At 40.7% G+C, this 17,793-nt stretch overlaps 1 non-coding gene across 1 annotated transcript; it reads right to left on the bottom strand.

The window, feature by feature from the left end:
* Positions 1 to 1,163: 1,163 nt before the first annotated feature.
* Positions 1,164 to 1,271, bottom strand: LOC112725345 (small nucleolar RNA R71). Its single transcript, XR_003164459.1, has one exon. It is a non-coding gene; the product is annotated as a small nucleolar RNA R71 (small nucleolar RNA).
* Between the last annotated feature and the right edge of the window lie 16,522 nt (positions 1,272 to 17,793).

Below are 17,793 nucleotides of genomic sequence, written 5' to 3'. Positions count from 1 at the left end.
TTTTGATTCAAAAATTTGAAGTTTGTTACTTGCTTGTTAAGAAAGATTCAAACTTTAAATTCTAGAATCATATCTTGTGATTTCTTATGAACCAAGTCATTAATTGAGATTTTAAAAAAAAAATCAAATCTTTTTCAAAACTAATTTCAATCATATCTTTTCAAAAATAACTTCTTATCTTTTCAAAATTTGTTTCAACTAACTAACTAACTTTTTGTTTGTTTCTTAACTTTTTCAAAACTACCTAACTAACTCTCTCTCTCTCTAATTTTCGAAAATATCTCTCCCTTTTTCAAAAATTTCTTTTTAATTAACTAATTATTTTTATTTTTTATTTTTGAATTCAAAAATTTTCGAAAAATACTAACTAATTTTCAAAAACCAATTTTCAAAAATCACTAACTCTTTTTCAAAATAATTTTCGAAAAGTATTCCTCCCCCATCTCATTCTATTTATTCATTCATGTCCTAACATCTCATCTCACATTCCAATCCTTACAGTTGTGTTTCTTCCTTTACATCACATCCTTTATCTCCCCCTCTTCTTCTACTTACAAAGGGATCCCTATACTGTGGTATAAAGGATCTCTATCATTATTATCATTTTTCTGGCCATTCTTCCTTGTCATATGAGCAGGAGCAAGGATAAGAACATTCTTGTAGAAGCAGATCCAGAACCTGAAAGAACTCTGAAGAGAAAATTAAGAGAAGCTAAAATACAACAATCCAAAGATAACCTTTCAGAAATTTTCGAACAGGCAGAGGAGATGGCAGCCGAAAATAATAATAATGCAAGGAGGATGCTTGGTGACTTTACTGCACCTAATTCCAATTTACATGGAAGAAGCATCTCCATTCCTGCCATTGGAGCAAACAACTTTGAGCTGAAACCTCAATTAATTTCTCTGATGCAGCAGAACTGCAAGTTTCATGGACTTCCATCTGAAGATCCTTTTCAGTTCTTGACTGAATTCTTGCAGATATGTGATACTGTTAAGACTAATGGAATAGATCCTGAAGTCTACAGGCTCATGCTTTTTCCTTTTGCTGTAAGAGACAGAGCCAGAGTATGGTTGGATTCTCAACCTAAAGACAGCCTGAACTCTTGGGATAAGCTGGTCACGGCTTTCTTAGCCAAGTACTTTCCTCCTCAAAAGCTGAGCAAGCTTAGAGCTGATGTTCAAACCTTCAGACAGAAAGAAGGTGAATCCCTCTATGAAGCTTGGGAAAGATACAAACAATTGACCAAAAAGTATCCTTCTGACATGCTTTCAGAATGGACCATCCTGAATATATTCTATGATGGTTTATCTGAGCTATCAAAGATGTCACTGGACACTTCTGCAGGTGGATCCATTCACCTAAAGAAAACGCCTGCAGAAGCTCAAGAACTCATTGACATGGTTGCTAATAACCAGTTCATGTACACTTCTGAAAGGAATCCTGTGAGTAATGGGACGCCTATGAAGAAGGGAGTTCTTGAAGTTGATACTCTGAATGCCATATTGGCTCAGAACAAAATATTGACTCAGCAAGTCAATATGATTTCTCAGAGTCTGCATGGAATGCAAGCTGCATCCAACAGTACTCAAGAGGCATCTTCTGAAGAAGAAGCCTATGATCCTGAGAACCCTGCAATAGCAGAGGTTAATTACTTAGGTGAACCTTATGGAAACACCTATAACTCAACATGGAGAAATCATCCAAATTTCTCATGGAAGGATCAAAAGCCTCAACAAGGCTTTAATAATGGTGGAAGAAACAGGTTTAGCAATAGCAAGCCTTTTCCATCATCAACTCAGCAACAGACAGAGAACTCTGAACAAAATGCTTCTAATTTAGCAAATCTAGTCTCTGATCTATCTAAGGCCACTGTAAGTTTCATGAATGAAACAAGGTCTTCCATTAGAAATCTGGAAGCACAAGTGGGCCAGCTGAGTAAAAGGATCACTGAAATCCCTCCTAGTACTCTCCCAAGAAATACAGAAGAGAACCCAAAAGGAGAGTGCAAGGCCATTGACAAAAGCGCCATGGCCGAACCTGTGAGGAGAGGAGAGGACGTGAATCCCAAGGAGGAAGACCCCTTGGGACGTCCAATGGTCAATAAGGAGCTTCCCTCTGAGGAACCAAAGGACTCTGAGGCTCATCTAGAGACCATAGAGATTCCATTGAACCTCCTTATGCCCTTCATGAGCTCTGATGAGTATTCCTCTTCTGAAGAGAATGAGGATGTCACTGAAGAGCAAACTGCCAAGTTTCTTGGTGCAATCATGAAGCTGAATGCCAAATTGTTTGGCATTGATGCTTGGGAAGTTGAACCTCCCTTGTTCATCAATGAACTAAGTGATCTGGATCAACTGACATTGCCTCAGAAGAGACAGGATCCTGGAAAGTTCATAATACCCTGTACCATAGGCACCATGATCTTTAAGGCTCTGTGTGACCTTGGTTCAGGAATAAACCTCATGCCCCTCTCTGTAATAGAGAAACTAGGAATCTATGGGGTGCAAGCTACTAAAATCTCACTAGAGATGGCAGACAGCTCAAGAAGACAGGCTTATGGACACGTAGAAGATGTATTGGTAAAAGTTGAGGGCCTTTACATCCCTGCTGATTTCATAGTCCTGGATACTGGAAAGGAAGAGGATGAATCCATCATCCTAGGAAGACATTTCCTGGCCACAACAAGAGCTGTGATTGATGTTGACAGAGGTGAAATAGTCCTTCAATGGAATGAGAACTCCCTTGTATTCAAAACTCAAGGATCTCCCTCTGCAACCATGGAGAGGAAGCATGAAAAGCTTCTCTCAAAGCAGAGTCAACCAGAGCCCCCACAGTCAAACTCTAAGTTTGGTGTTAGGAGGCCACAACCAAACTCTAAGTTTGGTGTTGAACTCCCATATCCAAACTCTAAGTTTGGTGTTGGAAAGTCTCAACAAAGCTCTGCACATCTGTGAGGCTCCATGAGAGCCCACTGTCAAGCTATTGACATTAAAGAAGCGCTTGTTGTGAGGCAACCCAATGTTTATTTATCTAACTATATTTTTCTTAGTTATGTGTCTTTATAGGTTCATGATCATGAGGAGTCACAAAATAAATATAAAAATTGAAAACGGAATCAAAAACAGCAGAAGAAAAATCACACCCTGGAGGAGCATCTGTCTGGCGCCAGAACAGAGCATAGTTCTGGCGCTGAACGCCCAGAATGGGAGCATCCTGGCGCTGAATGCCCAGAACAAGCATGGTTCTGGCGTTCAACGCCAGAAATGGCAGCAAATGGGCGTTGAACGCCCAAAATGGGCACCAACCTGGCGCTGAACGCCCAGAGTTGTGTGCAAGGGCATTTTGCATGCCTAAATTGGTGCAGGGATTTAAATGCCTTGACACCTCAAGATATGTGGACCTCACAGGATCACCTCAGGATCTGTGGACCCCACAGGATCCCCACCTACCTCATCATCTCTCTTCCCATTCATGATCATCCCTTCTACTTTCCAATTACCACTCACATCCATACACCCACTACCTTCAAAATTCAACATCTCTCTTACAATTCAACATCTCTCTCCCACCCAACCCCACCCATATGGCCGAACACACACTCCCATCCATCTCCTCCATATCTTCTTCTTATTCTTCAGTCTTTCTTCTTTTGCTCGAGGGCGAGCAACATTCTAAGTTTGGTGTGGTAAAAAGCATAGCTTTTTTGTTTTTTTTCCATAACCATTAATGGCACCTAAGGCCAGAGAAGCCTCTAGAAAGAAGAAAAGGAAAGACAAAAGCTTCCATCAAGGGTCTATAGCTCAGTGGTAGAACATTTGACTGCAAATCAAGAGATCCCTGAGATACCTCAGGGGATACATCTTCTTCCACACAATTATTGGAAGCAACTAAGGGTGGAACATCAAGAGCACTCCATCATCCTTCATGAAATCAGAGAAGATCTAAAAGCAATGAAGGAGGAGCAGCAAAGACAAGGAAGAGACATAGAAGAGCTCAAGGACATCACCAAGGTGGACTCATTCCTTGTTCTTACTTTCTCTGTTTTTTTCGTTTTCTATGTGCTTATCTGTGTTTGTGTCTTCATTACATGATCATTAGTAGTTAGTAACTCTGTCTTAAAGATATGAATGTCCTATGAATCCATCACCTCTCTTAAATGAAAAATGTTTTAATTCAAAAGAACAAGAGGTACATGAGTTTCGAATTTATCTTTGAACTCAGTTTAATTATATTGATGTGGTGACAATGCTTTTTGTTTTCTGAATGTATGCTTGAACAGTGCATATGTCTTTTGAAGTTGTTGTTTAAGAATGTTAAATATGTTGGCTCTTGAAAGAATGATGACTAGGAGACATGTTATTTAATAATCTGAAAAATCATAAAAATGATTCTTGAAGCAAGAAAAAGCAGCAAAGAACAAAGCTTGCAGAAAAAAAAATAGGCGAAAAAAAAATGTAGAAGAAAAAAAAAATAAAAAATAGAAAGAAAAAGAAAAAGCAAGCAGAAAAAGCCAATAACCCTTAAAACCAAAAGGCAAGGGCAAATAAAAAGGATCCCAAGGCTTTGAGCATCAGTGGATAGGAGGGCCTAAAGGAATAAAATCCTGGTCTAAGCGGCTAAACCAAGCTGTCCCTAACCATGTGCTTGTGGCGTGTAGGTGTCAAGTGAAAACTTGAGACTGAGCGGTTAAAGTCAAGGTCCAAAGCAAAAGAAGAGTGTGCTTAAGAACCCTGGACACCTCTAATTGGGGACTTTAGCAAAGCTGAGTCACAATCTGAAAAGGTTCACCCAATTATGTGTCTGTGGCATTTATGTATCCGGTGGTAATACTGGAAAACAAAGTGCTTAGGGCCACGGCCAAGACTCATAAAGAAGCTGTGTTCAAGAATCATCATACTGAACTAGGAGAGACAATAACACTATTCGAAATCTGAAGTTCCTATAGATGCCAATCATTCTAAACTTCAATGGATAAAGTGAGATGCCAAAACTATTCAAGAGGCAAAAAGCTATAAGTCCCGCTCATATGATTGAAGCTCTGTTTCATTGATAGTTTGGAATTTGTAGTATATTCTCTTCTTTTTATCCTATTTGATTTTAAGTTGCTTGGGGACAAGCAACAATTTAAGTTTGGTGTTGTGATGAGCGGATAATTTATACGCTTTTTGACGTTGTTTTTAGTATGTTTTTAGTAGGATCTAGTTACTTTTAGGGATGTTTTTATTAGTTTTTATGTTAAATTAACATTTCTGGACTTTACTATGAGTTTGTGTGTTTTTCTGTGATTTCAGGTATTTTCTGGCTGAAATTGAGGGACTTGAGCAGAAATCAGATTCAGAGGTTGAAAAAGGACTGCTGATGCTGTTGGATTCTGACCTCCCTGAACTCAAAGTGGATTTTCTGGAGCTACAGAACTCGAAATGGCGCGCTTCCAATTGAGTTGGAAAGTAGACATCCAGGGCTTTCCAGCAATATATAATAGTCCATACTTTGGCCAAGAATTGACGACGTAAACTGGCGTTCAACGCCAGCCTTCTGCCCAAATCTGGCGTCCAGCGCCAGAAAAGGATCCAAAACCAGAGTTGAACGCCCAAACTGGCACAGAAACTGGCGTTCAACTCCACAAATGGCCTCTGCACGTGGAACACTTAAGCTCAGCCCAAACACACATCAAGTGGGCCCCGGAAGTGGATTTATGCATCAATTACTTACTCATGTAAACCCTAGTGACTAGTTTATTATAAATAGGACCTTTTACTACTGTATTAGGCATCTTTGTATTTTCAAACGGTAGAGTTTCTACACTCCATAGATTAAGGTGTGGAGCTTTGCTGTTCCTCAAAGATTAATGCAAAGTACTACTGTTTTCTATTCAATTCTTCTTATTTCGCTTCTAAGATATCCATTCGCACCCAAGAACATGATGAAGGTGATGATTATGTGTGACGCTCATCATCCTTCTCCCTTATGAACGCGTGCCTGACAAACACTTCCGTTCTACATGAATTAAGCTAGAATGAGTATCTCTTAGATCTCCTAACTAGAATCTTCGTGGCGTAAGCTAGAATGATGGCGGCATTCAAGAGAATCCGGAAAGTCTAAACCTTGTCCGTGGTATTCCGAGTAGGATTCAATGATTGAATGACTGTGACGAGCTCCTAACTCGCGATTGCAGGGCGTTAGTGACAGACGCAAAAGGATAGTAAATCCTATTCCAGCATGATCGAGAACCGACAGATGAATAGCCGTGCCGTGACAGGGTGCGTGAGCATATTATTCACTGAGAGGATAAGATGAAGCCATTGACAACGGTGATGCCTCCAGACGATTAGCCGTGCCGTGACAGGGCATTGGATCATTTTCCCGAGAGATGACCGAAAGTAGCCGTTGACAGTGGTGATGTATCACATAAAGCCAGCCATGGAAAGGAGTAAGACTGATTGGATGAAGATAGCAAGAAAGCAGAGGTTCAGAGGAACGAAAAGCATCTCCATTCGCTTATCTGAAATCTCTGCCAATGAATCTACATAAGTATCTCTATCCCTTTTATTGTTTATTTTAATCTAATAAAATATCATGTTTAAATCCGCCTGACTGAGATTTGCAAGGTGACCATAGCTTGCTTCAAGCCAACAATCTCTGTGGGATCGACCCTTACTCACGTAAGGTTTATTACTTGGACAACCTAGTACACTTGCTGGTTAGTTGAACGGAGTTGTGTCCACACATAGTAGAGAGCCATAATAATGATTCCATACAATAACAAAGAGTACTACATTAATGTGATCACAATTTCGTCCACCAACCACCTTGTGTTTAAGGCTCAAGGATCTCCCTCTTTAACCATGGAGAGAAAGCATGAAAAGCTTCTCTCAATGCAGAGTCAAATAGAGCCCCCACATTCAAAATCTAAGTTTGGTGTGGGGAGGCCATCATGATGCTCTGCATATCTGTGAGGCTCCATGAGAGCCCACTGTCAAGCTATTGACATTAAAGAAGCGCTTGTTGGGAGGCAACCCAATTTTTATTTATCTATGTTAAATTTCTATTTCTATTGTTATTTTATGTTTTCTTTAGGTTAATGATCATGTGAAGTCACAAAAATAATTGAAAAAGCAAAAACAGAATGAAAACATCATTGAAAATGGCACACCCTGGAAGACGATCTTACTGGCGTTTAAACGCCAGTAAACGCCAGTAAGGTAGCAGAATGGGCGTTAAACGCCCAGTCTGGCACCATTCTGGGCATTTAATGCCAGAAAAGGGCACCAGACTGGCGTTTAACGCCAGAAAAGGGCACCAGACTGGCGTTTAACGCCAGAAAAGGGCACAAAGCTGGCGTTTACATGCCAGAAAAGGAAGAAAAGTTGGTGTTTAATGCCAGAAAGGGAAGAAAAGCTGGCGTTAAACGCCAGAAATGGGCAGCAACCTGGCGTTTAACGCCAGGATTGGCACTCCAAAGGGCGTTTACATGCCAACATGGTGCAGGAATGAGAAATCCTTGACACCTCAGGATCTGTGGACCCCACAGGATCCCCACCTACCTCAACTCTCTCTCTCTCTTCTTCACACCTTTTCATAACACCCTTTTCCAAATACTCCTCACCAATCACCTCCATTTCTCTTCCCCATAACACGCCCCTCATAATTCAAATTCAAAATCCTTTCCCTCCCAAACCCAATGACATGGCAGAAATTGGCGAGTTAAGAAATTATTATAAGAGATATGTTGCAAGTATAGTTCTTAACCAGCCAAAATTCCACTTATCAATTTAGAAGGGGTTGTCACAAAATTATAATTAAAATACTGGGAGTATGAATCCCAGGTCGTCACCCAACGAGTTGCAGAAAGGTGTGCTATTTTATTAATCAGATGTTTTCTAAAATGGTTTGAGTTGATAAACAGGAAATTAAATCAGAGAAATTATGTAATTTAAGTAAAAACCTTGACTGGGAGTAGATTAGTTGGAAGCCCTATCCTTGATGGAGTTCTCCCAAGATTAAAATGATAATTGAAGGTTGTTCTGCTTAGTTATCCTTTACTAGGTAGAGGAAAGTCAAGCAAGTTGGAAGGCAATTTCTATTCACAAGTTCTAATCCTCTCCCTTGGGAAGGACTAGTGTCAGTGACTAGAGGGCGATCCAACAATAAACCCAATTACAATTTTTCTCTTGAGTAATCCAACTCAAGGTTTCCTTTCAATCATCTCCCAATCAAGTTATGGAACTACTCGCTCATTATGAATGTAAATTTCACAAAATAAGGAAGAGAAATACTGAAAGACATAATAAATAAAAATCAAAAGTATCAATTAAAAATAAAAATAGTTCTTGTATAAATAAATTCTAGAAATAATCCAAGAGTAACTCTGAGTAAATAAAGGACATGAAAGAGTAGGTGACAAGTAAGGAAACAAACTAGAATGACGAAGACTTGATGGAGGTAATAACTCTTCTCAATATCCCAATCCAAAATGCAATAAAATCAAAATCCTAAGAACTATGAATGTGTAGAGAGAAAACCTAGAGGAGGAATAAATTCAGATCTAAAAAAAACTAAAACTATGCGGAATGAATGTTGTCTTTGGTCTCTGCATGTTCCCCGGCTCTAATCTGCTTTTCTGGGCCAAAAACTGGGTCAAAACAGAGCCCAAAATCGCCCCCAGCAAATTCTGCAGATTCTACAGATCGCACGTGTCACGCGATCGCGTCATCCAGGCGTTCGCGTCATCCAGCATTTTGCCTTGCCACGCGTGCGCGTCGTTCACGCCTACGCGTCACTCGTTCAGTTTCCAATCCGCGCGGTCGCGTGAGCCATGCGTCCGCGTCACTGCAATTTCCTCTACGTCGCGCGGTTGCGTGAGACATGCGTCCGCGTCACTTCTCCCTGATCATCTCCTCAATTTCTTGTGTTCCTTCCATTTTTGCAAGCTTCCGTTCTAATCTCCAAGTCATTCATGCCCTATAAAGCCTGAAACACTTAACACACAGATCACGGCATCGAATGGAATAAAGGAGGATTAAAAATACAAAGTTAAAAGTCTCTAGGAAGCAAGTTTTCAACCATGAAGTATTTTTAGGAAGGAATTATAAATGCATGCTAATCATATGAATAAGTGGGTAAAGATTTGATAAAACTACACAATTAAGCACAATATAAACCATAAAATAGTGGTTTATCAACCTCCCCACACTTAGTCATTAGCATGTCCTCATGCTTAATTGAAGGAGATAAAATAAATGAGTAGGAACATGTAAAACTCATGCAATGCAATGCAACCTATATATGTCAATGCAACTATATGATTCTTGTCCACTTGGTCAAAAGTAAATAAGCTCTTCAAGACAATCACAAATCAAATTCCACTAATTCAATTCTTATACAGTAACAACAGATAAAAATGCAAGAAGGTAGCTCATGAAAGCAGAGAACATAGAATTTAAGCATTGAACCCTTACTGATGATGTATGTACGCTCTGATTTCTCTAGTGTATAGGGTAATCACTCTATCCTTCTCTAATCATGCTTTCTAATTTTTGTTCTTCACCTAACCAATCAACAATAATTAATATACCAATGCAAACATCATGAGGTCTTTCAAGGTTGTAATGGGGCCAAGGTATGGGTAAGGGTACATATATGGCTAAGTAAGCTTATAAATTGAATCTTTAATTAACCCAAGCTTTCACCTAACACATATATTCTTTATAGGTTAAAGTTGACACTTAGCTACCCAAAATTTTCTTTTCACATTCATTACTCATGTATCAACTTTTATTTTAATTTTATCATACAAGTATTGATCTTTGAATTCTTAACTTAATATTGGGGTAATTTTGTCCCCTTATTTAATTATTGAATTTTTTTGGATTTTTTTTTCGTAGTTTATTAATGCACATAGATTTTTAATTTTCTATAGTTTCACATGAGTTGGTACCCAAATTCCCATTATATCATCATGACACATTCCCTTATTATCTTTTGTTCCCACAATTTCCCCATACTTAATTAACACCTAATTCTATCTTAAGCTAACCAAAGATTCAATTGGGATATATAATTGTTTTTCCGCTTAAGACTAGTAATGTGGTAAAATAAAGAACAAATGGGATTTAAAGGCTCAAAGTGGCTAACAAAGATAATTGAAAGGGTAGGCTTATTTGGGATAAGTGAGCTAAACAAATGATGGCCTCAATCATATGCAAGCATATAAATATATTAAACATTGGATATATAGAATGAAACAAAATATAGATTACAATCATAGAGAAGTAAACACACAAGAATAAAATAATTATGGTTAAATAATGTAACCATGTATAAAGGCTCAAATCTCACAGGTTGTGTGTTCTTTAGCTCAAAAACCATGTTCCAAATATAACTTCAAGCAAATTTAACACAAAAGTTTTAATTAAAATTAGTGAAATTTTGTTCTAAAAATAGGGTCTTAGAAAAAACTTATTGTCTTTTCAATCAAGTAGAACATGCATGCAACTAATCTATTACTATGCAATCTATCCTATTCTACAAAATAAAAACTAACTAAATATCCTATTTTATTGGTGTTAGGGAAGAGAAATTACCTCCGGAAGTCAGGTACTGATCGACCTCCCCACACTTAAGGCTTTGTACCGTCCTCGGTGCCATCTGTCAGGAACAAAGGCGGGCTGGTAGCAGTATCTCCACAGTCGGGACCGTCATGACTCCCTGTGCTGGTAAACGAAGTAGAGTCCAGGGTGTCTGAGTCTCTGTATTTTCCCTTAAGTAGCTCCTTGAGGTATGTGAATCGGCGCTTGTTACGGTGCTCTCTTAGCTTTGCTTTGTGTTCCTGCCGATCCAACCTTTGAAGTATCTGATGGAGCAGTTGATTGGTTGCAGGTGCTTGTGGTATTGAAGGAGGAATGTCTTCAGCTGGTTCAGTAGGCTGGCTTGTAATGGCTGCTGAAGGTCTGATATATTTCCCATTAGGGACATACTGATCATCCCGTGGCAGCATGGCTTTGGTGTCCCTAGCTCTGTAGGAGACTCTGGCTGCTGAGACAAGATCTGAGACCAAGGCGGGAAAAGGTAAGTTGCCAACAATTTGTACGTGTCCCATAGCATTCTGGATGTGTCTTGGTAGGTTTAGAGGTTGATTTGTAAGGATGCACCATAGTAGAACGGTCATGTCTGCAGTGAAGGAGGACTCGTGAGTGCTCGGAAAGACGTAATAGGACATAATTTGTGCCCATACGCGAGCCTCCAAGGTAAGTGCAGAAGCCAATATTCCCTTAAGACGGGAATGATGGTATCCGTAGATCCATCTGCTGCCAGGTAGGGCGATAACTTTGAGAACAGCATCCCAGTCAAATTGGTACATCTGGCGCTTGAGTGCGGCCTGTTGAAATGCGTCCAGTCCTTCTAGAGTAGGGGAAAGATCTAAAGCTCGTTGAATGGCCTCTTCTGTAATGGGGATTTGCTTCTGACGGAGATAGACAGACTGCAGGGTTCGCAGGTGGAAATTGGAGTAGAACTCGACTACCCAGGAAAGATTAACCTGCCGTGGCTGTCTCTATAGAAAACCCCATTGTCTTCGTGCAATTTGCGGCTCAACAAATTCATCAATATGGTTTGGGAGGATAAGAAGGTATTTATGGTTAAACAAGGGATTGAATTAGGACATGTTGTAACCCCATTGTCTTCGTGCGATCGCGTGAGTGGCCATTATAGGGATATGACACGAACGCGTGAGCCGTGCGTCCGCGTGGTAAGTGACGCGGACGCGTGGGAGGCATGTTTCCCATGTGATGCGGACGCGTCAGCGACGCAGTCACGTGGGGTAATTTGTGCCAAAGGCACGCCTCCAGCCACGCTCCCGCGTGACTTTCTGTTCGATTTCATATTCTTTCTGAGCCACCTGCGACGCGGACGCGTCGGCGACGCTGTCGCGTTGCGTGCTCTCCCTCTCTCTCTTTTTTTGTTTTTTTTAATTTTTAATTTTTTTATTTTTTAAAATAAAAATATGCAAATACAGATGCAAACAAAATGTGCTAATAAGGAGAAGAGGTATTTAAAAAGAAAACTAAGAATAAAAAAAGGAACTATCATACAATGGTGGGTTGTCTCCCACGTAACACTTTGCTTTAACGTCCGTAAGTTGGACGCTCCACTAGCTCAGTCTTCTGCTGTGAGTGGATCTTCCAAGAGGAAGATTTCTAACTCCTTGTTTTTCGTCACCTTCTCACCATGATATAGCTTCAAACGATGTCCATTAACTTTGATGAATTCAGATCTGGAAGGATGACTCAGGTGGAAAACTCTGTATGGCTCAGCCTTCCCTACTCTATATGGACCTTCCCATTTTGATCTCAACTTGCCTGGCATGAGCCTCAGTCTAGAGTTGTAAAGGAGGACTAAGTCCCCAGGTTGGAACTCTCTCCTCTTGATGTGCTTATCATGTACAGCCTTCATCTTTTCCTTGTACAGCCTTGAGTTTTCATAAGCTTCTAGGCGAAGGCTTTCTAATTCTTGCAGTTGCAACTTTCTTTCAGCTCTGGCTTCCTCAAATCCCATGTTGCACTCCTTTACTGCCCAAAAGGCTTTGTGCTCTACCTCAACTGGGAGGTGACAGGCCTTTCCATAAACTAAGCGGAAGGGGCTCATCCCAATGGGCGTCTTGTATGCAGTTCGGTATGCCCAGAGTGCATCTTGTAGCCTGGTGCTCCAGTCTCTTCTATGAGGTTTAACTATCTTCTGCAACATACACTTTATCTCTCTGTTAGACACCTCAGCTTGCCCATTAGTCTGGGGATGGTAGGCTGTTGCCACTTTATGAATTATCCCATGCTTCTTCAGTAATCCTGTTAGTCTTCTGTTACAGAAATGGGTGCCTTGATCGCTCACGATTGCTCGTGGTGATCCAAAGCGACAAATAATGTGATTTCTAACAAAGGAAACAACAGCGTTAGCATCATCAGTGCGGGTAGGAATTGCTTCCACCCATTTAGAAACGTAATTTATAGCTAACAATATATAAAAATAACCATTAAAATTTGGATATGGACCTATGAAGTCGATGCCCCAAACATAAAAAATTTCACAGAAAAGCATAGTCTGTTGAGGCATCTCATCCCTCTTGGATATATTACCAAACCTTTGGCATGGGGAACAAGATTTACAAAATTCAGCAGCGTCTTTAAAAAGGGTAGGCCACCAGAATCCACAATCTAAGATTTTTCTAGCTATTCTTTGAGGGCCAAAATGTCCTCCACTCTTAGATGAGTCACAAGCCTCTAAAATGGACTGGAATTCTGATTGAGGCACACACCTTCTAATTACCTGGTCAGCGCCACATCTCCATAAATATGGGTCATCCCATTTATAATATTTAGACTCTCTTTTCAGCTTGTCTCTTTGATGCTTAGTAAAGTTTGGAGGAAAAGTGTGGCTAACTAGATAATTAGCTACAGGCGCATACCAAGGGGCTACTTCAGATACTGCTTGCAGGTTATCAAATGGGAAATTATCATTTATAGGAGTGGAGGTATCCTTAATGTGCTCAAGGCGACTCAAGTGGTCTGCCACTAGATTTTGGTTACCACTCCTTTCTTTAATTTCTAAATCAAATTCTTGTAGTAGCAATATCCAACGTATAAGCCTTGGTTTGGACTCCTTTTTAGTTAATAAATACTTTAGAGCTGCGTGGTCTGAGTACACTACTACTTTAGTACCAAGTAAATAGGCTCGGAATTTATCCAGAGCAAAAACAATAGCAAGAAGCTCTTTCTCAGTAGTAGTGTAATTAGATTGAGCTGTGTCTAAAGTCTTAGACGCATAAGCAATGACAAAAGGATCCTTACCTTCACGCTGAGCCAACGCTGCTCCTACTGCATGGTTGGAAGCATCGCACATGATTTTGAATGGCTGGCTCCAGTCAGGTCCTCTCACAATTAGAGCTTGAGTCAGGGCGGTCTTTAGCTTATCAAACTCTTGTTTGCAATTCTCACTGAACTCGAACTCAATATCTTTCTGCAGTAATCTGGATAAGGAAAGTGCTACCTTACTGAAGTCCTTAATGAATCTCCGGTAAAAACTTGCATGGCCAAGGAACGAATGGACTTCCCTCACAGAGGAGGGGTAAGGTAAACTAGAAATAGCATCCACCTTTGCTGGATCTACAGAAATGCCAGTATTAGACACAACATGTCCTAATACAATCCCTTGTTTAACCATAAAATGACATTTTTCAAAATTCAATACAAGGTTTGTACTAACACATCTATCTAATACTCTAGATAAACTATCTAAGCAAAGGCTAAAGGAATCACCATAAACGCTAAAAAATCATCCATAAAAACCTCCATACAGTCCTTAATAAGGTCAGAGAAATGACTCATCATGCATCTTTGGAAAGTAGCTGGTGCATTGCACAAGTCAAAGGGCATTCTCTTATAAGCATAAGTCCCAAAAGGACATGTAAAAGTAGTCTTTTCCTAGTCTTCAGGAGCTATATGAATCTGGAAATAGCCTGTGTAACCATCTAAAAAGCAATAATGTGATTTACCTGACAGGCGATCCAGCATTTGATCAATAAATGGAAGGGGGTAGTGATCCTTACGAGTGGCCTGGTTGAGGCGCCTGTAATCAATGCAAACTCTCCAGGCATTCTGTACTCTGGTTGCTATGAGCTCTCCATGCTCATTCTTCACTGTAGTGACTCCAGACTTCTTAGTTACCACTTGTACTGGGCTTACCCATTCATTGTCTGAGATGGGGTAGATGATATCCGCCTCAAGTAGTCTAGTCACTTCCTTTTTGACAACCTCCAAGATAGTGGGATTCAGTCTTCTCTGGGGTTGACGAACAGGCCTAGCTCCCTCTTCTAAAAGTATTCTGTGCTTATAAACTTGATGGTTGATACCTTCCATGTCTGCCAAGCTCCATCCAATTGCTTTTTTGTGTTTTCTTAGCACACTGAGTAGCTGTTCTTCTTGTTGGGAAGTGAGTTCCCTTACAATAATAACTGGAAACTTTTGCTTGTCCTCTAGGTAAGCATACTTGAGGTGTGGAGGGAGGGGCTTTAATTCTAATTTCTGCTCGTGGTCAGGCTCTGGATTATCTGGGGCTGGTGATAATGGCAAAGTGCCCTCATTGTCCTCCAAGAGTGTCCTCACACTTGGACCTTCTCCTGTGTACTTCTCTTCTAACTCTTCCTGGTGAACTTCAGCCACGGTTTCATCTATGATGTCACACTAGGAGATAGAATAATCATCCGGAGGGTGCTCCATAGCTCCATTTAAACTGAACTTCACTATTCTGCCATCTATTTCAAAAGAATAAGTTCCAAAAAATGCGTCCAGCTTGAATTTTAAAGTCTTTAGGAATGGTCTTCCAAGCAGGATTGATGATGGCCTTCCTAAGTCATTAGGGGGCATTTCCAGAATGTAAGTCAATGGAAAATGTGAGCCCCTTAATGCTCATTAATACATCTTTAGCAACTCCAACCACTGTAATAATGCTTTTATCTGCTAACACAAAATGAGCTGCCGACCTTTTTAAGGGAGGGAGCCTCAAAGTATCATATATAGACAAAGGCATTATACTAACACATGCTCCTAGATCACACATGCAGTCAGAAAATATTACACCATCAATAGTACAATGAACCATACATGGACCTGGATCACTACACTTCTCAGGTATACCTCCCATTAAAGCAGTTATAGAACTACCTAAAGGAATACTTTCTAATTCATTAATTTTGTCTTTATGTATACATAAATCTTTTAGAAACTTTGCATATTTAGGTACCTGCTGAATAACATCAAAAAGGGGAACAGTTACCTTAACCTTTTTGAACATCTCTACCATTTTGGGATCAAGTTCCATCTGCTTCCTGGGTTTCCTTGCAATTTGTGGAAATGGAATAGGGAGGTCATTTTCTGCAGGGTCTGCCTCCTTGGGTGCTTCTTTCTGTGGTTGAGCCTCTACTTCTTCACCCATGTCTTGTATCACCTCTTCCTCTTTAGCATCCTCTACTTCTACCACCTCTTTAGCTGAGGTGTGTTCTGATGGGATTGGCTCCTCCTGATTCCTTTCTTGCAGTGTGGTTCCGGACCTTAGCGTGATGGCATTGATGCCACCCTTTGGATTGGGTATGGGTTGAGAAAGAATTCCACTGGAGCTTGCATGTTGAGTGTTTGAAGTGTTGGGTGGTGCCAGCTGAGAGATGAGAGCTTGTATAGCGGATGCTAGGCCATTAAGTGAACTTTCCATGTTCCTTTGTCCATGTTCAATGGATTGAAGAGCCTCGCCACTCGAAGAGAAATTAGATTGAGTGATCTGCGGAACTTGTTGTTGGTTGTGCTATGGTCCTTGGGACTGCCTCAGGTGAGGTGCTCTGTAAGGCTGGTTCTGATTCTGCTGCCTGTTGTTGTTATTATTCCACCTCTGATATCCTTGATTGTCTCTGCCTCCTCTGTAATTGTTGTCCCTCCAATTCTGGTTAGAATTATCTCTCCAACCTTGGTTAGAACTGTCCTGCCATCCATGGTTGTAACTGCCACCTTGATTGTACCCTTGGTTGGGGCGGTCATAGAAGTTATGAGTGGCTGCCACAGTGTTATCTTCCTACTGGAGCTGCGAACATTCATCAGTATAACGGCTGTAATCAGCACAGATCCCACACACTCTCTGTGGAAATAGCTGTTGGCTTTACTGTGCTTGTTGTTGACTCAACTGCATCTACTTCAGTAAGTTGGTCATTTCACATATACTCTGAGCTAGAGCAGTAGTTTCTTTGCTAGAAGATACCTCTGCAACAGCCTTTGACCGGCCTTGTTTCTGCCTATGATTCCTTGTAGACTCAGCCAAGCCGCTGATCAATTGCCATGCCTCATCAGTGGTCTTGTACTTTTTCATAGACCCATTGCTAGCACTTTCCAATGTGGTCTTATCTTGGGGCCTCATGCCCTGTGTGACGTAGCCGAGCAACACTATCTTGTCAATCATATGGTGGGGACATGCTTCCAGAAGGTTGTTGAAGCGCTCCCAATATTCTTAGAGAGTCTCAGATTCCTCCTGAACAATCATGGAAATGTCCTTCCTCAGTTTATCAGTAACTTCAGCTGGGAAGAATTTTTCCAAAAATTCTCTTCTAAGCGTATCCCAGTCAGAAACACTTGCTACGGGTTGAGTGTAGTACCACTCTCTCGCCTTTCCCTCAAGAGAGAATGGGAAAGCTTTTAACAGAATAGAAGTTTCATCTGCACCATCGCGTCTGACAGTAGAACAGGCTGCTTGGAAATCCCTCAGGTGCTTGATAGGCTCTTGAGCAGGTAAGCCATGAAACTTAGGCATCAAGTTGAGTAGTGCAGTCTTTATTTCAAAGTCTGTAGCCACCGCTGGGTGATGCGCTTAAAACGATTGCATTGTAAAATTAGGGGCTCCAGCCTCCTGGATAGTAATTCTCCTAGGTGCTGCCATGTCACCTACACGTAAATCAACCGAATCAGCAGAAATGGAGCTTGTTTCTTCCTCAAGTGACGTTTCAGATTCACCCTCAGAGAGGACTAACCGACGCCGAGCTTGCCTTATTCGTGAGATAGTTCTTTCAATCTCAGGATCAAATACTGGCAAGCTTGGATCAGGGAGTGAATGCGTCATTAAACCAAAGAAACATGTAGCTCATAGTAGCAAAAAAAATAAAATAAAATGCAAATGAATAAATTCCAATCAATAACTTAGCACTCTATTGCAACTCCCCGGCAACGGCGCCAAAAATTGACATGGCGAAAATTGGCGAGTTAAGAA

Source organism: Arachis hypogaea, chromosome 11 (genome assembly GCF_003086295.3).
Source record: "Arachis hypogaea cultivar Tifrunner chromosome 11, arahy.Tifrunner.gnm2.J5K5, whole genome shotgun sequence".
Taxonomy (NCBI): Eukaryota; Viridiplantae; Streptophyta; class Magnoliopsida; order Fabales; family Fabaceae; genus Arachis; species Arachis hypogaea.
The sequence above is the reverse complement of the archived record's forward strand: the minus strand, read 5'-3'. Positions and strand labels throughout refer to the sequence as shown.